Below are 24,408 nucleotides of genomic sequence, written 5' to 3'. Positions count from 1 at the left end.
CGGAGCACCAGATCTCCTACCGCAAACGTCGGTGACGTATTGCCTTGTCGTGGTAGCGGCTTATGGTCTGCTAGTATCTGGCCAACTGAATAACAACGTTCAACCGTTCCTCTTCTAGTACATCAATTTCTTTGAGTCAGGTTGCTTCCGCTTCCGCAATGCTTTTAAAGTTTAGCCTTGGTGCCCCAAAAGTAAGTCTACTGGCAATACTGCTTCTGACCCATACACCATGAAGAAGGGAGCATTTCCATGGAAACCTCGGTTGGGTTGGGTTCGTAGGCTCCAAACCACATAGGGCAGTTCCCTGATCCATTTTCCTGCAAACTTCTCATTTTTATCGAAGACCCTCTTTCTGAGTTCTTATAGTATCATTCCATTTTCCCTTTCTACCTGCCCGTTGGTCCGGGGGTGTGCTACCGAAGCATACTTGAGCTGGATGCATTTTTGTTCGCAAAAGTCGAAGAATTCAGCACTGGTGAAGTTTGAACCTAGATCTGTGATGATGTTGTTGGTGAAAGCTCGCTTGTGGGTTTTGGTGGTTTGGATGACAACCCAGTTATAGGACTAACAAGTGTGCTAAGTGTTGAACATGTGCTTAATGCAAAGCTAACAGGGTTCAACACAAGTGAACAAGTGTGATGGTCCAAAGACTGGATTATCTATAGATAATGGACATCACAAGTAAGATGAACATTGCTTAAGTGAGACTCGGTGTGCGTAACTCAGAGACAACTGATCAAGCCAAGGATGGAGGCAAGAAGAGCTTCGAGGTACCGAGTGCACGGGAGAAGGTCAAGGAGACCAGGAACCCAAAGCCAGGGGTGAAGAAGAAGACTTGCAAAGTCAAGGTTGATCGAGTTAAGAAGAGTTATGGTGCATCAAGGATCACTACATCAGGACATGACTTACAACCAATGAGGTAACATCTACAGTTATGTGGTGTAAGTCATAAGGCTCAAGATCAAGCTCGAGAAGTGAACAAGGAGGTTGGAGCTCAGATATGTCAATCTAGATCAAGTCAAGTTGACTTGATGGTTTAGAGTCCAACATCAACCTCAAACATGCCAAATTGGGTAAAACGATGAAAAAGGTTAAGTATGTAAGGTTTGAGTGTTCAACCATGTTGCATACACCTCTTACTACAAGTTTGGTGCTTTGGTTTGCTCTTTAACTCTTTCTGTAGAGAAAATGCCATTCTGAGCTCTGCTTGAGGAGAAACATAAAAGCTAGGAGAAGAACAAGAAAGAGGTAAGTTTCTGGGACTAAGTCAATTGGATTATACTCTAAATGTGTTTGTTTAAGTCTCAGGAAAATCCTCCCAAAAGTTGAAGTCAAACGGAGAAAGAATGGAGGAAAAAGCACTTAGTGTGTTGTTGGCTGGTGCACAGGACAATGAATAGTAACTGTCCGGTGCATAGGGCAGTGAATAGTAACATGTCCAGTGCACAAGACAATGAATAGTAACATGTCCGGTGCACAGTACAGTGAATAGTTACCTGACCGGTGCATAGGACAATGAATAGTAACATGTTCGGTGTACAGGTCAGTGAATAGTAACATGTCCGGTGCACCAATGGCTAGCTCTTCCAGAGAAGGAAACTGTCAATCAGATCCGTTACTGTGCACTGTTCGGTGGCGCACCGGACAATCCGGTGCACCCGCAAACAGGGAAGGCTGGGAGCTTCCAAATGAAGCTCCAACGGCTCCTAGGCCCTTTGGGACTATAAAAGGACCCCTATGCGCCTCCAACAAGTGAATAAGAGCAGCCAACAAGTCCATACATCATTTGGATCAATTCTTTCTCTCCCTCTCTTGTGTATCTCTCTAGTTTGTGTAGAGGTGAAGTTTTAAGCCTTTAGAGAGAGGGGAAGTGCTGCTGAAAGCTATAGCAAAATCTTGGGCGCATTATTACTCTGCCGGAGTGCTGTCAAGAAGATTGTAAGCAGCCACGACATCGTTGTAACTGATATCAACATAGTGGAAGGCTCTATCTGTCGCACTTACAGATCTGAGCAAATGGAGGAAGGAGTTGAAATAGACTCCAAGCCAAGGTGTGGCTAACTCCAACGAGGACTAGACAAGCATTTCACGCTTGGCCGAACCTCGGGATAAATCCCTATGTCTATGTGCTCTGCTCTGTGTTGTGTGTTGTTTATCTGTCTTATTTGCTTTTTATACTTGCACTTCAATACTTATATGTGGTACAAGCTATCTTCGAAGTGCAAGGTATTTTAAGACAGGAACTTCAATTCCACTGCAACCTACTCGAAGGGTCTTTAATTCCACTGCGATCCTGCCTTCGAGTAGAGTAAGAATTTCCAGTTTTTACAGTGATAATTATTATTCGCCTATTCACCCCCATCTAGGCGACATCCAGATCCTGTTCCCAGGCATAGGGAACATTCATTTGGATATCCCAGATCTAAATATAATCTCCTAAATGAACTCTACCACCTTGGGCGAGATCAGGGTAGCTACTAGCTTGTACTCTATCCATTTTGTGAACTTGTCAATAGCTACCAACACATGTGTATATCCTCCTTGAGCTTTCTTGAATGGCCTAATCATGTCTAGACCCCAGCATGCGAAGGGCCAGGTGACTAGAATAGTCTGCAATTGCTGTGCTGTCAGATGTTGTTGCTTGGCTAAGAATTGCCAGGCCTCACATCTCTGGACTAGGTCGGTTGCATCTTTTTTGGCAGTTGGCCAGTAGAAACCAGCTCTTAATGCCTTCCTAATGAGTGTTCTCGATGTTGCGTGTACCCCACATTGCCCGACGTGAATTTCCTCCAATAAACGTTTCCCAGCGCCTGAGTCAATGCACTTAATGAAAACACCAGCAACCCCTCTTTTGTACAGTGCATCATCTATGACTGAGTAGTGAGCTGACTGTCTCGCAATGCACTCGGCAGTGGCTTTATCATCTGGCTTGTCTTCATTTTTTATGTACTTGATGATCGATGTTCTCCAGTCGTTCGGATCTGATTCTGCTTGCTCTATTGCCTTGCATTCTTCCCCTGGCCATGATGTGACACTAGGTTGATGTATCTCTTAGATGAAGATGCCTAGTGGAGCCTACGCTCGGCTCGATCTTAGCTTGGATAAAGCATCAACTGCCATGTTGTGTTCTCTCTCTATACGATGGAATTGTAGCCCTTTAAATTTGTCCTCAACCTTCCTGACTGCGACACAATAATTGTTCATTGATTCCATCCTCTCCAATATCGACATCCATATGGAGCATTGATTTCTGTATCATGAGTCATCATATGTGTGAGACTTGATCCTAGCACACATTTGAGACGCACCTAGATTTGTCCTTAAATCCGAGTGTGATAGCACATTGCATGAAACCACCCATGGGAAAAAGTGGTGCCTGGGATGAGAATGGTATGTTCATCTACACTATAATGAACCATATGAAGTGTTGCCTTCCCAATGGAGACAATGGGATCATAAAAACCCTTGATGTTCCTATTTACATAACAAGGTTTATTGGGAACAACATTTTCTACCTATACCATGATGGAAAGAACAAGCTGATTACAATTGATGCATCAGAGTACATTTTCAAGGTCTCTCTTCTCATAAAACGCTATGATCATGTTATGAGTATGATCAAGAACTCCTAGTTGTGTGGGCAGGTTGTGATTTCTTATTTACAATAGAAAGGTTTCCTAGAAGTTGCTCTTCACTTTGTGAAGGATGAGAAGACCATCTTTAACTTAGCCCTTAGAGAGTGGTAACATTCAAATTGTAGTTGCTTTAACTTCTGCAAAGGAGATTAACGACAAGGATCACTGGTACAGGTTGGGAATTGAGGCCTCGAGGCAAGGAAATGTTGGTATTGTGGAATATGCATACCAACAAACAAATTTTTTTGAGAGGCTTGTTTTTATGTATCGCATTACTAGTTACTTGGACAAGGTGGCCTTCATGTGCAAAATTGTTGGACAGAATAATAATTTGATGGGACAATTCCACAATTTATTGTATCTTGGGAACGCTTAGAAGAGAGTTGAGATCTTGGAAAATGTTGGGCAACTACCTCTTGCTTATGTTCTTGTTGTCACCTATGGGCTCACTGAAATTGCTGAGAGGATTGCTGCTGAATTAGGCGAGCATGTTCCTTTGCTGCCTGAAGAAAAATCAACTCATTACTGATTCCCCCTGCACCTCTCACAACATGTGGTGATTGGCCATTACTAATGGTTATGTGTGGTATTTTTGAAGGTGGATTGGATGCTATTGCAAGGGCAGAGCTTAAGGAAGATGAAGCTTCTCGTGGTGACTGGGGTGATGAAGACTTGGACATTGTTGATGCAAGTGAGGTGGTGGCAATTATTTTGATGTGGAGGAAGGTGAACCAAATGAAGACGAGGGTGAGGAAGGTGGTTGGGACCTAGAAGATCTGAACTTCCACCTGATACAGAGACTCTAGAATTTGTCGGCAATGCTCGCTCTATTGTATCTGTCACTCCAACAACAGACATCCCTGTCAGCCAAACCTGGACTCAAAAATCTTCTCTGGCTAGGGAGCATGCGACCATAGGGAACTTTGACACAACAGTGAGGTTGCTTATCCGGCAGTTGGGCATCAAGAACTTTGTTCCGCTGAAGCCCTTATTTGTTGGTCTGTATATGGACATTCATTCATTTCTGAGTGCACTTGCTACTGCTCCGGTCATATCAGTTGTTGTCGAGAAAGGTTGAAATGAGTCTGCAAGTCCTAATGTAAGAGGCCCTCCTACACTTATTTTCAGCTTCTCGCAGATAGAATACATACTCAAGGCTACCTATAAAGCCACAACTAAGGGCAGGTTCCTAGAAGCACTAAGGTTGTTCTTTAGCATCTCACATACCATTCCTATTATTGTTGTAGACTCATGGAGAGAAGTTGATGAAGTGAATGAATTAATTGAGATAGTGAGGGAGTACATTCTTGGTCTGAAGATGGAACTCAAGGGAAAGGAATTGAGGGATGATGTGACCTGCCAATAGGAGTCGAATGCTTACTTCACAAGTTTCAGGCTTTAGAAAATTCACATGAGGCTTGTGCTTGCAAGCACCATGGCTCTTTGCTCCAAGCAGAAAAACTATGTGAAAGGGAAATAGGGTTAACCTTTTCCCACAATTTTGGTGGTTGAATGCCCAACACAAACAAATGGACTAACTAGTTTCTCTAGAATACATGTTCTACAGGTGCAAAAAGGTTCAACACAAACCAATAAATATTCAAGTTAGGGATCAAATTCAAAGGAGCAAAGAAACCAAGTGTGTTGTGGTCTGGCGCACTAGACTGTCCGGTGTGCCATCGGATAGTGTCCGGTGCACCAGGACCGTACAGAGTCCAAACAACCACTCTCGGGTTTCCGCCAGCGCGCTCCGCTATAATTCACCGGACTGTCTGGTGCACCAGTGGAGCAACGGCTACCCAGCGCAACGGTCGACTGCAACGACGCTCTGACGTGTGAACAGTGAAGAACAGTGCGCACAGAGTCAGAACGCAGAAGTCAGAGGCGCACCGGACAGTGAATAGTACCTGTCCGGGGCCACAAGAGGACAAAGCCTCCAACGGTCAACTGCTCCAATACCCTAACGGTTGGGTGACATGGCGGCGCACCGGACTGTCCGGTGCACCCATCGACAGCAGCCATCCCCAACGACTTGTTGGTGGTTGAGGGCTATAAATACCCCAACTACCACAACTCCAAGCACCCAAGCATTCTAAACATTGCATTCAATACAAGAGCAATAGACTTCACTCCAAGACACAATCAAAGCAATCGATCCACTCAAAGTCCCCAAATCAACTCTAGTGCATTAGGACTTGTGAGAGGATCTCTTGTGTTTCTTTGTTGCTATAGTTTGCTTGGCTTGGCCTTCTTTTTCTTTTCAATTCTTACTCTCAAGTGCTTTGTAAGCAAGGCAAGAGACACCAATTGTGTGGTGGTCCTTGCGGGTCTAAGTGACCCGTGAGATTTAGGAAGAAAACTCACTCGGTCTAAGTGACCGTTTGAGAGAGGGAAAGGGTTGAAAGAGACTCGGTCTTTGTGACCACCTCAACGGGGACTAGGTTCTTTAGAACTGAACCTCGGTAAAACAAATCACCGTGTTCATCTGCTTTATTTCTTGGTTGATTTGTTTTCCCCCTCTCTCCCAGACTTGATATTTGTTCTAACGCTAACCCCAGCTTGTAGTGTGTGTTTAAAGTTGTAAATTTTAGATTACGCCTATTTAGCCCCCTCTAGGCGACTTTCAATTGGTATCAGAGCCCGGTGCTTCATTAGAGTCTAACAACTCGAAGTGATGTCGGGAGAACACGCTAAGAGGGAGATCATGACCGGCGACAAGCCCGCAAGCTCGGGGAGAACCCTCTCAAGGGAGTCCGGCCTCAAGCATTAGGAGGAATCCTCTTCCTCCAACAAGACGCATCGGAAAGGCGAGAAGAAGAAGAAGATGGAGAAGGTGGTCTACTACGAGACCGACTCTTTGTTGCCATCCACGTCTTCAAGCTCCGACTCGTCCGTCGCTTCTAAGCGCCATGAGTGCAAGAAGTATAGTAAGATGCCCCTTCGCTATCCCCGTATTTCATAGCGCGCTCCTTTACTTTCCGTTCCCTTAGGCAAACCACCATATTTTGATGGTGAGGATTATTGTATGTGGAGTGATAAAATGAGGCATCACCTAACCTCACTCCACGCAAGTATTTGGGACATTGTTGAGTTCGGAGCACATATACCTAATGTGGGGGACGAAGGCTATGACTCGAACGAGGTCGCCCAAATTAGGCACTTTAACTCCCAAGCCACAACTATACTCCTCGCCTCCTTGTGTCAAGAGGAGTATAATAAGGTGCAAGGGTTAAAGAACGCCAAAGAAATTTGGGACGTGCTTAAGACAGCGCACGAAGGGGATGAGGTGACCAAGATCACCAAGCGCGAAACGATCGAGGGAGAACTCGGTCGATTCGTCCTCAACAAGGGAGAGGAGCCACAAGCAATGTACAACCGGCTCAATACCTTGGTCAATCAAGTGCGCAACCTCGGGAGCATCAAGTGGGATGACCATGAAATGGTCAAGGTTATTCTTAGATCACTTGTTTTTCGTAATGCCACTCAAGTGCAACTAATCCGTGGAGACCCTAGATATAAACAGATGTCTCCCGAGATGGTAATTGGCAAGTTTGTGAGCTTTAAACTTATGATCAAAGACTCCAGACATATTGTCAACTTGGAGCAAGGTGCCACCTCTACACCTGAGGTGCAACCCGTCGCATTCAAAGCGACGGAAGGGGAGAAAGAGAAGTCTACACCAAGTAGGCTTTCTATCGATGCCTCCAAGCTCGACAACGAGGAAATGTCGCTCATCATCAAGAGATTTCGCCAAATCCTCAAGCATAGGAGGGGGAAGGACTACAAACCCCGCTCCAAAAGGATGTGCTACAAATGTGGTAAGCCCGATCATTTTATTGCTAAATGTCCAATTTCAAGTGATAGTGATACCGGCGACGACAAGAAAAGGAAGAAGAAGGAAAAGAAAAGGTACTACAAGAAGAAGGGCGGCGATGCCCACGTGTGTCGGGAATGGGACTCCGACGAGAGCTCCACCGACTCCTCCTCCGACGAGGACGCCACTAACATTGCCATCAACAAGGGCCCCTCTTCCCCAACGCCGGCCACAAATGTTTCATGGCCAAGGACGACAAAAAGAAGAAGGTACAATCTAGAACCACCCCAAGTATACAACATCTAGTGATGAGGGTAGTTCTAATGAAGATGTGTTGAAAGGGAATTAGGGTTTCACCTAGTTCCTAAATAATTTTGGTGGTTGAATTGCCCAACACAAATCTTGGACTAACTAGTTTGCTCTAGTGTATAAGGTATACAGGTGCAAAATGTTCACACTTAGCCAATAAAAAGACCAAGAGTTGGGTTCAACACAAGAGCAAAGGAGCAACAGAAGGCTTCTCTGGTCTGGCGCACCGGACTGTCCGGTGTGCCACCGGACATGTCCGGTGCACCAGGGGACTCCAACTTCGAACTGCTCGGCTTCGGGATTTTCCAGAGACCACTCCGCTATAATTCACCGGACTGTCCGGTGTGCACCGGACATGTCCGGTGCTCCAAGGAAGGGCGGCCTCAGGAACTCGCCAGCCTCGGGTTTTCACTTCAGCCGCTCCGCTATAATTCACTGGACTGTCCGGTGTACACTGGACTGTCCGGTGCATCTGCGGAGCAACGGCTACTTCAGGCGCCAACGGCTACCTGCAGCGCATTTATTGCGCGCCAGCGCGCGCAGAGGTCAGACACGCCCATGCTGGCGCACCGGACACCCTACAGTGCATGTCCGGTGCGCCACCGGACATCAAGGCGGGCCCAGAAGTCAGAAGCTTCAACGGTCGGAATCCAACGGAACTGGTGACGTGGCTGGGGCACCGGACTGTCCGGTGTGCCATCAAACAGACGGCCTCCACCAACGGTCAAGTTGGTGGTTGGGGCTATAAATACCCCAACCACCCCACCATTCATTACATCCAAGTTTTCCAGCTTCCAACCACTATACAAGAGCTAGCATTCATTGCAAAGCACACCAACAAGAGATCAAATCCTCTCCCAATCCCATTCAAAGCCCTAGTGACTAGAGAGAGTGATTTGTAGTGTTCATTTGAGCTCTTGCGCTTGGATCGCTTCTTTTCTTTCGCATTCTTTCTTGTGATCAAACACTCACTTGTAATTGAGGCAAGAGACACCAATCGTGTGGTGGTCCTTGCGGGAACTTTTGTTCCAAGTGATTTGAGAAGAGAAGCTCACTCGGTCCGAGGGACCGTTTGGGAGAGGGAAGGGTTGAAAGAGACCCGGCCTTTGTGGCCTCCTCAACGGGGAGTAGGTTTGCGAGAACCGAACCTCGGTAAAACAAATTCGTGTGTCACACTCCTCATTTGCTTGCGATTTGTTTTACGCCCTCTCTCGCGGACTCGATTACATTTCTAACGCTAACCCGGCTTGTAGTTGTGTTTATATTTGTAAATTTCAGTTTTGCCCTATTCACCCCCCCTCTAGGCGACTTTCAATTGGTATCAAAGCCCGGTTCTTCATTAGAGCCTAACCGCTCGAAGTGATGTCGGGAGATCACGCCAAGAAGGAGATGGAGACCGGCGAAAAGCCCACTACAAGCCACGGGAGCACTTCATCGGAAGAGTCCCGTACCAAGAGAAGGGAGAAGAAGAAGAGCTCCTCCAACAAAGGGAAGGAGAAGAAATCTTCTTCTCACCACAAAGAGAAGAAGGAAAAATCTTCTTCCCACAAACCGCATCGGAGTGGGGACAAGCAAAAGAGGATGAGGAAAGTGGTCTACTACGAGACCGACACTTCATCAACATCGACCTCCGGCTCCGATGCGCCCTCCGTAACTTCTAAACGCCAAGGGCGTAAGAAGTTTAGTAAGATCCCCCTACACTACCCTCGCATTTCTAAACATGCACCTTTACTTTCCGTCCCATTAGGCAAACCACCAACTTTTGATGGTGAAGATTATGCTAGGTGGAGTGATTTAATGAGATTTCATCTAACCTCACTCCACAAAAGTATATGGGATGTTGTTGAGTTTGGTGCAAAGGTACCGTCCGTAGGGGATAAGGATTATGATGAGGACGAGGTGGCCCAAATCGAGCACTTCAACTCTCAAGCGACAACAATACTCCTCGCCTCTCTAAGTAGAGAGGAATATAACAAAGTGCAAGGGTTGAAGAGCGCCAAGGAGGTTTGGGATGTACTCAAAACCGCGCATGAGGGAGATGAGCTCACAAAGATCACCAAGCGGGAAATGATCGAGGGGGAGCTCGGTCGGTTCCGGCTTCGCAAAGGGGAAGAGCCACAACACATGTACAACCGGCTCAAGACCTTGGTGAACCAAGTGCGCAACCTCGGGAGCAAGAAATGGGACGACCACGAAATGGTTAAGGTTATTCTAAGATCTCTCATTTTCCTTAACCCCACTCAAGTTCAATTAATTCGTGGTAATCCTAGATATACTAAAATGACCCCCGAGGAAGTTATCGGGAATTTTGTAAGTTTTGAGTGCATGATCGAAGGCTCGAGGAAGATCAACGAGCTTGATGATCCATCCACATCCGAAGCTCAACCCGTCGCATTCAAGGCGACGGAGGAAAAGAAGGAGGAGGCTACACCAAGTCGACAACCTATAGACGCCTCCAAGCTCGACAATGAGGAAATGGCGCTCGTCATCAAGAGCTTCCACCAAATCCTCAAGCAAAGGAGAGGGAAAGACTACAAGTCCCGCTCCAAGAAGGTTTGCTACAAGTGTGGTAAGCACGATCACTTTATTGCTAAATGTCCATTATCAAGTGATAGTGACAGGGGCGACGACAAGAAGGGGAGAAGAAAGGAGAAGAAGAGGTACTACAAGAAGAAGGGCGGCGATGCCCATGTTTGTCGGGAGTGGGACTCCGACGAAAGCTCAAGCGACTCCTCCGACGACGAGGACGCCGCCAACATCGCCGTCACCAAGGGACTTCTCTTCCCCAACGTCGGCCACAAGTGCCTCATGGCAAAGGACGGCAAAAGGAAGAAGGTTAAATCTAACTCCTCCACTAAATATGAATCTTCTAGTGATGATAATGCTAGTGGTGAGGAAGATAATTTGCGTATCCTTTTTGCCAACCTTAACATGGAACAAAAAGAAAAACTAAATGAATTGATTAGTGCTATTCATGAAAAAGATGACCTTTTGGATTCCCAAGAGGATTTTCTAATTAAAGAAAACAAGAAGCATGTTAAGGTTAAGAATGCTTATGCTCTAGAAGTAGAAAAATGTGAAAAATTGTCTAGTAAGCTAAGCACTTGCCATGAGACCATTGACAACCTTAGAAATGAAAATGCTAGATTAAATGCTAAGGTTGATTCTCATGTTTGTGATGTTTTAATTCCCAATCCTAGAGATAATAATGATGATTTGCTTGCTAGGATTGAAGAATTAAACATTTCTCTTGCTAGCCTTAAAGTAGAAAATGAAAATTTGATTGCTAAGGCTAAAAACTTTGATGTCACTATTTCCGATCTTAGAGATAATAATGATATCTTGCGTGCTAAGATCGTTGAACTTGATTCGTGCAAACCCTCTACATCTAGTGTTGAGCATGTTTCCATTTGTACTAGATGTAGAGATGTTGATATTGATGCTATTCATGATCACATGACTTTGATTAAACAACAAAATGATCATATAGCAATATTAGATGCAAAAATTGCCGAACATAACTTAGAAAATGAAAAGTTTAAATTTGCTAGAAGTATGCTCTATAATGGGAGACGCCCTGGCATCAAGGATGGCATTGGCTTCCAAAAGGGAGACAATGTCAAACTTAATGCCCCTCCAAAGAACTTATCCAACTTTGTTAAGGGCAAGGCTCCCATGCCTCAGGATAACGAGGGTTACATTTTGTACCCTACCGGCTATCCTGAGAGCAAGATTAGGAGAATTCACTCTAGGAAGTCTCACTCTGGCCCAAATCATGCTTTTATGTATAAGGGTGAGACATCTAGCTCTAGGCAACCAACCCGTGCTAAGTTGCCTAAGAAGAATACTCCTAGTGCATCAAATGATCATGACATTTCTTTTAAAACTTTTGATGCATCTTATGTTTTGACTAACAAATCCGGCAAAGTAGTTGCCAAGTTTGTTGGGGGCAAACACAAGGGCTCCAAGACTTGTGTTTGGGTGCCCAAAGTTCTTGTTTCTAATTCCAAAGGACCCAAAACCGTTTGGGTACCTAAAGTCAAGAACTAAACTTGTTTTGTAGGTTTATGCATCCGGGGGCTCAAGTTGGATACTCGACAGCGGGTGCACAAACCACATGACAGGGGAGAAAAGGATGTTCTCCTCCTACGAGAAAAACCAAGATCCCCAAAGAGCGATCACATTCGGGGATGGAAATCAAGGTTTGGTCAAAGGTTTGGGTAAAATTGCTATTTCACCTGACCATTCCATTTCCAATGTTTTTCTTGTTGATTCATTAGATTACAATTTGCTTTCCGTATCCCAATTATGTCAAATGGGCTACAACTGTCTATTTACTGATGTAGGTGTTACTGTCTTTAGAAGAAGTGATGATTCAATAGCATTTAAGGGAGTGTTAGAGGGTCAGCTATACTTGGTAGATTTTGATAGAGCTGAACTCGACACTTGCTTGGTTGCTAAGACTAACTTGGGTTGGCTCTGGCACCGCCGACTAGCCCATGTTGGAATGAAGAATCTTCATAAGCTTCTAAAGGGAGAACACATTTTAGGATTAACAAATGTTCATTTTGAGAAAGACAGGATTTGTAGTGCATGCCAAGCTGGGAAGCAAGTTGGAACCCATCATCCACACAAGAACATCATGACGACCGACAGGCCGCTTGAGCTACTCCACATGGATCTATTCGGCCCGATCGCTTACATAAGCATCGGCGGGAGTAAGTATTGTCTTGTAATAGTGGATGATTATTCTCGCTTCACTTGGGTGTTCTTTTTGCAGGAAAAATCTCAAACCCAAGAGACCTTAAAGGGATTCTTGAGACGAGCTCAAAATGAGTTCGGCTTAAGGATCAAGAAAATAAGAAGCGATAACGGGACGGAGTTCAAGAACTCTCAAATCGAAGGCTTCCTTGAGGAGGAGGGCATCAAGCATGAGTTCTCTTCTCCCTACACGCCACAACAAAATGGTGTAGTGGAGAGGAAGAATCGAACTCTATTGGACATGGCAAGGACCATGCTTGATGAGTACAAGACTTCGAATCGGTTTTGGGCCGAGGCAGTCAACACCGCTTGCTACGCCATCAACCGGTTGTATCTACACCGAATCCTCAAGAAGACATCCTATGAACTCCTAACCGGTAAAAAGCCAAATATTTCATATTTTAGAGTTTTTGGTAGCAAATGTTTTATACTTGTTAAAAGAGGTAGAAAATCTAAATTTGCTCCTAAAACTGTAGAAGGCTTTTTACTAGGATATGACTCAAACACAAGGGCATATAGAGTCTTTAACAAGTCCTCAGGACTTGTTGAAGTTTCTTGTGACGTTGTGTTTGATGAGACTAACGGCTCTCAAGTAGAGCAAGTTGATCTTGATGAGATAGGTGAAGAACCGGCTCCATGCATAGCGCTAAGGAACATGTCCATTGGGGATGTGTGTCCTAAGGAATCCGAAGAGCCTCCACATGCACAAGATCAACCATCCTCCCCCACTCAAGCATCTCCACCAACTCAAAATGAGGATGAGGCTCAAGTTGATAAAATAGAAGATCAAGCAAATGAGTCACTTCAAGATAACGGCAATGATCAAGGGGGAGATGCAAATGATCAAGACAAGGAGGATGAAGAGCCAAGGCCGCCACACCCAAGAGTCCACCAAGCAATTCAACGAGATCACCCCGTCGACACCATCCTCGGCGACATTCATAAGGGGGTAACTACTCGATCTCGTGTCGCACATTTTTGTGAACATTACTCTTTTGTTTCCTCTATTGAGCCACACAGGGTAGAGGAAGCACTACAAGATTCGGATTGGGTGGTGGCGATGCAAGAGGAGCTCAACAACTTCACAAGGAACGAGGTATGGCATTTAGTTCCACATCCAAACCAAAATGTTGTAGGAACCAAGTGGGTCTTCCGCAACAAGCAAGACGAGCATGGTGTGGTGACAAGGAACAAAGCTCGACTTGTGGCCAAGGGTTATTCACAAGTCGAAGGTTTGGATTTCGGTGAAACCTATGCACCCGTAGCTAGGCTTGAGTCAATTCGCATACTATTGGCCTATGCTACCTACCATGGCTTTAAGCTTTATCAAATGGACGTGAAAAGTGCCTTCCTCAATAGACCAATCAAGGAAGAGGTCTATGTTGAGCAACCTCCCGGCTTTGAAGACAGTGAGTATCCTAACCATGTCTATAGGCTCTCTAAGGCGCTTTATGGGCTCAAGCAAGCCCCAAGAGCATGGTATGAATGCCTTAGAGATTTTCTTATTGCTAATGGCTTCAAAGTCGGAAAAGCCAATCCTACACTCTTTACTAAAACTCTTGAAAATGACTTGTTTGTATGCCAAATTTATGTTGATGATATTATATTTGGGTCTACTAACGAGTCTACATGTGAAGAGTTTAGTAGGATCATGACACCGAAATTCGAGATGTCTATGATGGGGGAGTTGAAGTATTTCTTAGGATTCCAAGTAAAGCAACTCCAAGAGGGCACCTTCATTAGCCAAACGAAGTACACTTAAGACATTCTAAACAAATTTGGGATGAAGGATGCCAAGCCCATCAAGACACCCATGGGAACCAATGGGCATCTCGACCTCGACACGGGAGGTAAGTCCGTGGATCAAAAGGTATACCGGTCGATGATAGGTTCTTTACTCTATTTATGTGCATCTCGACCGGATATTATGCTTTCCGTATGCATGTGTGCAAGATTCCAAGCCGACCCTAAGGAATCACACCTTACGGCCGTAAAACGAATCTTGAGATATTTGGCTTATACACCTAAGTTTGGGCTTTGGTACCCTCGGGGATCCACATTTGATTTGATTGGTTATTCGGATGCCGATTGGGCAGGGTGTAAAATTAATAGGAAGAGCACATCGGGGACTTGCCAGTTCTTGGGAGATCCTTGGTGTCTTGGGCTTCAAAGAAGCAAAATTCGGTCGCTCTTTCCACCGCCGAAGCCGAGTACATTGCCGCATGTCATTGTTGCGCGCAACTACTTTGGATGAGGCAAACCCTGCGGGACTACGGTTACAAATTAACCAAAATCCCTTTGTTATGTGATAATGAGAGTGCAATCAAAATGGCCGACAACCCTGTCGAGCATAGCCGCACTAAACACATAGCCATCCGGTATCATTTTCTTAGGGATCACCAACAAAAGGGGGATATCGAGATTTCTTACATTAACACTAAAGATCAATTAGCCGATATCTTTACCAAGCCTCTTGATGAACAAACTTTTACCAAACTTAGGCATGAGCTCAATATTCTTGATTCTCGCAACTTCTTTTGCTAGATTGCACACATAGCTCATTTATATACTTTTGATCATATTTCTTTCATATGCTATGACTAATGTGTTTTCAAGTCTATTTCAAACCAAGTCGTAGGTGTATTGAAAGGGAATTGGAGTCTTCGGCGAAGACAAAGGCTTCCACTCCGTAACTCATCCTTCGCCGTCGCTCCAAGCCACTCTCCATCTTTGGGGGAGAAAGCAAGAAGGACTTCATCTTTGGTATAATCTTAACTCATTTTGTTTATGACCAAAGGGGAAGAAATTACTTAGAGGGCTCTAATGGTTCCGTTTTTGGCGATTCATGCCAAAGGGGGAGAAAATATGAGCCCAAAGCAAAACCGCACCACCACCTAGTTTTTTAAAAAATTGGAGATTTTCAATTGGTCAATTTCAAATTGGTATCTTATTATGTTCTAAAGGGGGAGGAAGTAGTATTTCAAAACTTAATATCCTAAAACCCTCTCGAACACTAAGAGGAGAATTTATTTGAGGAGGTGTTTTGTTTAGTCAAAGGAAAAGCATTTGAAACAGGGGGAGAAAATTTCAAATCTTGAAAATGCTTTGCAAAATCTTATTCATTTACCTTTGACTATTTGCAAAAGAACTTTGAAAATGATTTACAAAAGAGTTTGCAAAAACAAAACATGTGGTGCAAACGTGGTCCAAAATGTTAAATAAGAAAGAAACAATCCATGCATATCTTGTAAGTATTTATATTGGCTCAATTCCAAGCAACCCTTGCACTTACATTATGCAAACTAGTTCAATTATGCACTTTGATATTTGCTTTGGTTTGTGTTGGCATCAATCACCAAAAAGGGGGAGATTGAAAGGGAATTAGGGTTTCACCTAGTTCCTAAATAATTTTGGTGGTTGAATTGCCCAACACAAATCTTGGACTAACTAGTTTGCTCTAGTGTATAAGGTATACAGGTGCAAAATTTTCACACTTAGCCAATAAAAAGACCAAGAGTTGGGTTCAACACAAGAGCAAAGGAGCAACAGAAGGCTTCTCTGGTCTGGCGCACCGGACTGTCCGGTGTGCCACCGGACATGTCCGGTGCACCAGGGGACTCCAACTTCGAACTGCTCGGCTTCGGGATTTTCCAGAGACCACTCCGCTATAATTCACCGGACTGTCCGGTGTGCACCGGACATGTCCGGTGCTCCAAGGAAGGGCGGCCTCAGGAACTCGCCAGCCTCGGGTTTTCACTTCAGCCGCTCCGCTATAATTCACCGGACTGTCCGGTGTACACCGGACTGTCCGGTGCATCTGCGGAGCAACGGCTACTTCAGGCGCCAACGGCTACCTGCAGCGCATTTATTGCGCGCCAGCGCGCGTAGAGGTCAGACACGCCCATGCTGGCGCACCGGACACCCTACAGTGCATGTCCGGTGCGCCACCGGACATCAAGGCGGGCCCAGAAGTCAGAAGCTTCAACGGTCGGAATCCAACGGAACTGGTGACGTGGCTGGGGCACCGGACTGTCCGGTGTGCACCGGACTGTCCGGTGTGCCATCAAACAGACGGCCTCCACCAACGGTCAAGTTGGTGGTTGGGGCTATAAATACCCCAACCACCCCACCATTCATTGCATCCAAGTTTTCCAGCTTCCAACCACTATACAAGAGCTAGCATTCATTGCAAAGCACACCAACAAGAGATCAAATCCTCTCCCAATCCCATTCAAAGCCCTAGTGACTAGAGAGAGTGATTTGTAGTGTTCATTTGAGCTCTTGCGCTTGGATCGCTTCTTTTCTTTCGCATTCTTTCTTGTGATCAAACACTCACTTGTAATTGAGGCAAGAGACACCAATCGTGTGGTGGTCCTTGCGGGAACTTTTGTTCCAAGTGATTTGAGAAGAGAAGCTCACTCGGTCCGAGGGACCGTTTGGGAGAGGGAAGGGTTGAAAGAGACCCGGCCTTTGTGGCCTCCTCAACGGGGAGTAGGTTTGCGAGAACCGAACCTCGGTAAAACAAATCCGTGTGTCACACTCCTCATTTGCTTGCGATTTGTTTTACGCCCTCTCTCGCAGACTCGATTACATTTCTAACGCTAACCCGGCTTGTAGTTGTGTTTATATTTGTAAATTTCAGTTTCGCCCTATTCACCCCCCCCCTCTAGGCGACTTTCATGTGTCACAACCGGTTCCAGGGGGTAGAACCGAGCGCATAACATATGTGTGCCAGGATCCATTTCCACACATATGTTGACGTCACAAGTGTAATATATCAAAAGACAATGCAATAAAAGCGTAAAGAGAGTAGAATACTTTATTACATCATCTGAATCATTGTATCTTTAACAAGTATCACATCAAAGTAAAGCGGAATTTAAATAACAGAGGCAATCTCCCACAGGAAGATGACCGATGCATCATTAGACTTAGTATTCGCCATCGTTAAAATCTCCATCAAAGTCTCCAGCATCACCCTCTGATCAAAATATTAGCAAGGGTGAGCTCACTTATGGTCGGGGCTCAGCAAGTGGGGAAAAAATTAATGCAGGTATAACAAGGTGAGGCTAAGGTTGAGTAGTAAGCATTTTAATTGGTCAATATTTTATTAACAACACCTGTCTTACTAATAAGTGTGAATCCCAAATATCCCAATTAAACAAATGAATATGAGTATAACAAAAACACTTAAGTGAAACCACTTAAGCAAACCATTGGCAGATCATCGGATCTCAATTTAATTCCGTCTTCAAGTTCAATTATCATGTGAGGAGTCCATGTCGCTCATAACCGGGAGCACGACTGATATATCAGTTTTACACTCTGCAGAGGTGGTACAACTTTACCCACAAGCCATGTATCCCATCTAGCCCGGGTTGATCGGACCCTTAAACACTGCCGAGGTGAATGGCTAGGGATCCATTATGAGGCTTTCACAAAGTACACTTAATACGAAGCAACCCGCTAAGGTTTCTAAAGACGATGGTGGTGGCCCCCTGGGTGAGGTACCTTAGCCAAGAATACGTCCCCATGTTAACGTGGGCTGCCAGCACCCACCGCTCCCCCTCTTGCCCATATTTCAGGTAAAGTTGCCAGGCACTAAGCATATAAAGCTAATTACCAAAGCCAGAGCCATGATAGCACTCGTGGTTGCAATGTTATCCTGGGTGGTCACTCCATGTTTCAATTAATTTCAAATAATGTTGCGTTAACCATCGGGTTAATGTCATAATTGCCAATTTAATTTTTGGAACATTAATACCAATTAATGAGTGACGTTAAAATCATTAAGTTGAGCGGTAGCACAAATTAGCACAGCTTAATAATTTCCCAGGTTAAACAAGGAATACAGTTGGTAAATCTAGGAAATCCTTAATTAGTTAAAACTCATCAAATTATGCAATATATCAAAAAGTAAACATTATTATATGCAATGATTGGGTACAAAAAGAATATGCAGAGGGAGAATCCACTTGCCTTGCTCAAACGTGTCCTATGGTTCGTCTTCGAACGTATTCGAATCCTCTACCACACAGTCGGCTTCTAATAGAGTCGCACATCGCACATACAAAAATAAAATATACACCAATAAATAAACACGCACCATTACATAAACATACACCATTACATACACATTAACATATATCGCACTTATCACACTTTAAATACGTCCTAAACGCGTAAATACTTATTAATTCAATTATAGCTATTATTGTGAGTCCTAAATGATGAATTTATGAGTGGATGCAATAAATACAGTTTTAACTAGTATTAATATATTTTAACATCATCAATGAAATTAAATGATATTTATCGTCTTTAATACTAATAAATAAATTAATAGCTTTTATCCTTTTTATTTCTAACTCGAATTATTGAGTATAGCAAAAATGAATTTAATATTCTAAAAATCCCTATAAATTACTAATTGGACTTTTTATAACATAAGCAGGGTTATTTTGACATAAACTAGTACTTTACTAACACTAAAAATTTAGGTGCTATATTTGCGAACATGTTTATTTGGCTAGTAAAAATCTACTTTCCATCCTACTAGTGATATTTTCTCCTTTATTTATAAAAAGAAAATGTTAATAAAATAACCTAGTGATAAATCATCTAAAAATCATATATTGTTTATATGACATGAGTTCTTATACCATTTTCTAAATTCATTAAAATGAACCTATGACTATAATTCTCCAAATAGTTTCTAAAGTTCGTTGTAACCAAATTTAACTACAGCAATTCCTATCTATTGTTTTTTTTATCACCAACGTGTGACTACTAAACTCTCATCATATTTCTCTAATCCAAAAATCAACGCATCGATTAACATGAATTATCACGGTGTACTAATAATCACATATCTCTACCAAAATTCCATAACGCACATACACATGAATTTCGGATCACACGTATTCATATTACAACAAACTAAATATACAATTCATGAATCGAATCAAAAGTATTTTGAAAATACACAAATTAATTTGAGTCTTCAACCTTGGGTTCGCACGTGTGACGGGGAGAGTTCGACGGGGGTTCGGCCGGGTGGAGAAGAGCAGGGGCTCGACTTCGGACGGCGGATGGCGTAGCTCCGGTGAACTCCACAGCTCCGGCGATGACGAAGTCCGGCGACGGCGGCGGTGGCTCTAACGGCGAGGAGAGTGAGAGAGATGGGGGCGAGCTTGGGTAGGGAGAACGGAGAGACTCGCTGCCCTTTTATAGAGAGAGGGAGGGGAGAGAAAGGGTCGGCTGTTCTTCATGGCCATCAATGGTGCTGCTGTTTTCTGCTCATAATGGGGAGAGGAGGAATGAGGGGAGGGAAACGGATGCAGCGATGTTCCAATAAATTGTGAAGAAGAAACGGACGCGCGGGGTCGGAGCGGCTGGCTCGGACACGGCGTGCAGGGCGCCGGTGTCTTCGGTGTCGCGTCCTAGCGTCGGGCGCGTTGGGTCGTCGCGGGGCAGGGACTCCTAGCGGCACGGCCTTCGGTGTGGGCGTCGAGCGCAGCCTGGGCGGCTCGGCCGGCTTGGGGCGCGCACGCGGCAGCGGTGGAGCCGGCCGGTGCGGTCGGGCGCTGGGCGCGAGAGTGAGAGAGAGCAAGGGAGAGAGATAGAATGGAGGAGAGAGAGAGTTAGGGAGGGAGAAGAGAAGTGCAGGCGGTGGCTGCTGCTGGCTGGGAGCCAGGCGTGCGGCTAGGTTAGTAGATGGGCCCCTAGTGGGCCAGTTTAGATTAGGGTTTTCCTTTTTTTCTAATTCCGAAATACATTTTTAGATAGCTCAAAAATTCTCAGAAATTCACCAAAATTATTTATAAATACAATATTTATTTTTAGACTAATAATTATTTAATTATCATATTAATTACAAGGATTTCTTTTAAGAAGCATTGCTATAAAACATCTGATGCGCATACAAAGAAAATGATTCGAAATGCAAATAAATAATTAAACACTTAAAAAAATTATTACCATATTTAACATAATAACCAAATTTATTATTTTTAGTTGATGGATTTTATGGTGTTACAAGACGAAGATGATTTACTTACTCTTTTTGTCATCCTTAACATGTAACAAAAAGAAGAATTAAATGAACTAATAGGAGCTATTGATGAGAAGGATGAACTCTTGAATAACCAAGAGGAATTCCTTATTAAAGAAAACAAAAAGCATGTTAAAGTAAAAATGCCTATGCTCAGGAAGTAGAGAAAAAAATGAAAACTTGACTAAGGAGCTTAGCATTTGTCATGATTCAATTATTTGTCTTAGAAATGATAATGCTAGTCTAAATGCTAATATTGATGAATTGAATGATACAATTTCTAGCCTTAATAATGAAAATGCTAGCCTAGTTTCTAAGATTAAAAATTGAATATTTGCAATGATTCTATTTCCTGTCTTAGAGATGAAAATGCCATGTTAAAATCTAAGATAGAAGAATTAAATGTTTGCAAAACCTCTACATCTACTGTCGAGCATGTTTCAATTTGCACTAGATATAGAGATATTAATGTTGAAAGGGAAATGTGTCGTTGGGCCATTTCTATAAGATTTTGGTGATTAAGTGCCCAACACACATTAAGGGAATGAGTATATGCCAAAGGGTGGACAAAGTGCAAATCAATACAAAGGTATGATTCTAGACTTAGTACATTGGTTTTTGTGTACTAACATATTCGTCTAAGTGCTAGAATCAGAGAAAAGAAAAATGGAAAAGACTTGGCTCAAGCAGCCAAGACTCTGCTCAGTCTGGGTGCACCGGACTGTTCGGTGGTGCATCGGACAGTGTCCGGTGGTGCACCGGACAGTGTCCGGTGCGCCAGGCTGGCTCTGGTGAAAAGGCCACTCTCGGGAATTCGTCGGCGGCGTACGGCTAAAATTCACCGGACCGTATGGTGTGCACCGGACTGTCCGGTGAGCCAACGGTCGGCCGCTCAATCCGCGCGTGACGCGTGGCCAGGCCAACGGTCTGAAGGGGCACCAGACTGTCCGGTGTGCACCGGACAGTGTCCGGTGCGCCAATGGCTCCAAACCTTCAACGGTCGGCTGCGCCAGAACAGGAAAGAAATCCGCACCGGACAGTGTCCGGTGGTGCACCAGACTGTCCGGTGCGCCAGTCGACAGAAGGCAAGAATTGCCTTCCTGGAATGCTCTTAACGGCTCCTAGCTGCCTTGGGCTATAAAAGGGACCCCTAGGCGCATGGAGGAAGACACCAAGCACACTTTGAGCATTCTTGATCATGCACACTTCGTCTTTGCTCACTCGTTTGATATTCTTAGTGATTTGAGCTCCGTTCTTGTGAGAACTTTGTGATATTCATTTGAGCTCAAGTCTTGGTTGTGTGTGTGCGTATTGCTGTGGACTTGTGTGTGTTGCTCATCCCATCCTTACTTCCGTGTTCATTTGTGATCATCTTTTGTAAGGGCGAGAGACTCCAAGTTGTGGAGATTCCTCGCAAACGGGATATAGTGAAAGGAAAAGAAATACCGTGGTATTCAAGTGGATCTTTGGATCACTTGAGAGGGGTTGATTGCAACCCTCGTCCGTTGGGACGCCACAACGTGGAGTAGGCAAGTGTTGAACTTGGCCGAACCACGGGATAAACCACTGTGTCTCTCTGTGTTGATATTCTTGTGGTTATTGTGTTTTGCAAGAACTCCTTTCTAGCCACTTGGCTTTATTGCTCTAACACTTAATCAAGTTTGTGGCATCAAGTTTTAAGTTTTTACAGGATCACCTATTCACCCCCCCTCTAGGTGCTCTCAATTGGTATCAGAGTCGTTCTCTTCAAGAAAGGGACTAATCGCCCGAAGAGATGGATCCTAAGGGAAAGGGGATGGTGGTCAACGACAATGAGAAGGAGTCCATCTTCAACGAGACAAGGGATGACAAAGTCAATGACTCTGGCTCGAGTCAAAAGAAGAAAGACGGAAAGAAGAAGAGGCGCATCAGGAAGGTTGTCTACTATGACAGTGACGAATCTTCCTCTTCTCAAAAGGACAATGAATACGAGGAGAAAAAGAAAACGGTTAACTCGAACTTTTCTTTTGATTACTCTCGTATTCCGCATAATTCCAATGCTCATTTGCTTTCTATTCCACTTGGTAAATGTTGGGGACTTGTTCTCAAATGCTATGAGTTAAGAACAAGGCAACATAGAAAACGTTAATCGTTAAAGCCCTTCGTCCTTCGAAACATCGTTTCCCTTAGGGTATAATGGTCTTCGGACGAAGGTTATGAAGGGTATACCTTCATAAATTCATTATATAATGACGAAGGATGAAACGTAAGGAATAAAAATGACAACATGAACAATTATGTATTATTATTAAACATAAACAGAAACATCGTTGAATTACAAATGTACCTTCAACTGGAAGGAGATGATAGTACAAGCGTGACGCAAAAAGCGAATGCCAAGTCAGCGTGAACAGTACGGGGATACTGTTCACCTATTTATAGGCACGGGACACAACCCATGCAAAATTACATTCATGCCCTTTACACTTGATAATAATTCTATAGTAATCTGTCGAGGTCTAAATAGCCTTTTCATCTTTAAGTCGGTTTCACTCTTTGCTGTCACACCGAAGCTTTCCTGCTTACACCTTCGGCGCTGCACCATCCTTCGTATTATTCTGGTCTACTGTGATGCCTGGCCTGAGTCCGAAGATACCTGTTCACACATTATACTCCAGAAACACTATTAAATCATGTTTTTGAGGACCTTCGGATGCCGAAGGTCCCCAACAGTAGCCCCTCGCAATATTATTTTGTTTAAAATAATAAATTTAGATTGCGACATGGACGAAGGCTTCACGCCGAAGGTCCGAAAAAACACCTTCCCTTTGCTAGAATAGCAACATTCACTGACAAGCGGGGTCTTTCAATTTTCAACGCACTTGGCGTATAAATACGGCCATACCGCAAGCGCATTTGACACGCTCTCTGGTCAACTGCTCCCGCTTACTCAATTTTTAGCTCTTGTGTACTACGATTTGCTAGGCTTTTAGTTTTGAAGCTTCGGCTTTGAAAATTGTTTTTTAGCGTCTCCGAAGATGTCTGAAGATAAGAAGACTGCTGCTGAGATGAAGCTGAGCCTCGACGAAGAGAAAAACTTGGGGTTTCTCATAGCGATGTCAAAGACCAACACAGAAAAAATTACCAAGGAGATTCTGGAAGGTTTGTCTGAAGATACTGGTGACAGTGACAGCTATGATGTGGACAGTGGTGGTGAAGACTCCGAAGATCGTCCCTGGCGACCAAGCCATTCAGTTTATGGTAAATCAACTATCAAAGAGAATCATCTTGTCAACATGAGAGGAAGGTATTTCTGGGATTTGTCCATTGTGAGGGCCGACGAAGGGGAAAAAACTTGCCCACACCCTGAAGAGAATGAGGCCGTAGTGTACCGAAGCTTTTTGAAAGCTGGACTGCGATTTCCCTTGAGCAGCTTCGTTGTAGAGGTGCTGAAAATATTCGAAGTCTATCTCCATCAACTTACCCCCGAGGCAATTATAAGGCTGAATATCTTCGTGTGGGCCGTGAGAAGCCAAGGTCTGAAGCCTGACGCAAAAAGCTTCTGCAATATACATGAATTATCATATGAAACAAAACCTTGGGGTAAGGAACAATATCACAATAATTTTGGTTGCTATAGTTTCGTTTCCCGGTCCGGGTCAAGCTGCCCCGTGCCAACCTTTCGGAAGAGATGGCCCGGCGACTGGATGACAGAATGGTTTTATGTGAAGAATGATCTGACAATACGAGAAGATATCAAAGGTATAATTATGCGTCCTATTTGGCAAAGCTTCGGCCTTCGGAGGCCGAAGGTTGAAATGAATGAAGCTGCCGAAGAATGCCAGAGAGCCTTCGGC

The 24,408-nt window shown here is 44.2% G+C and overlaps 1 pseudogene; it reads left to right on the top strand.

Moving 5' to 3' along the window:
• The first annotated feature begins 3,359 nt into the window (after positions 1-3,359).
• The window catches only part of LOC103636827 (coatomer subunit alpha-1-like), a 40,707-nt pseudogene continuing 19,658 nt past the window's right edge, over positions 3,360-24,408 (top strand).

The sequence above is a fragment of the Zea mays genome, chromosome 8 (assembly GCF_902167145.1).
Source record: "Zea mays cultivar B73 chromosome 8, Zm-B73-REFERENCE-NAM-5.0, whole genome shotgun sequence".
Taxonomy (NCBI): domain Eukaryota; kingdom Viridiplantae; phylum Streptophyta; class Magnoliopsida; order Poales; family Poaceae; genus Zea; species Zea mays.
This window is presented reverse-complemented; position numbering and strand designations above follow the sequence as displayed.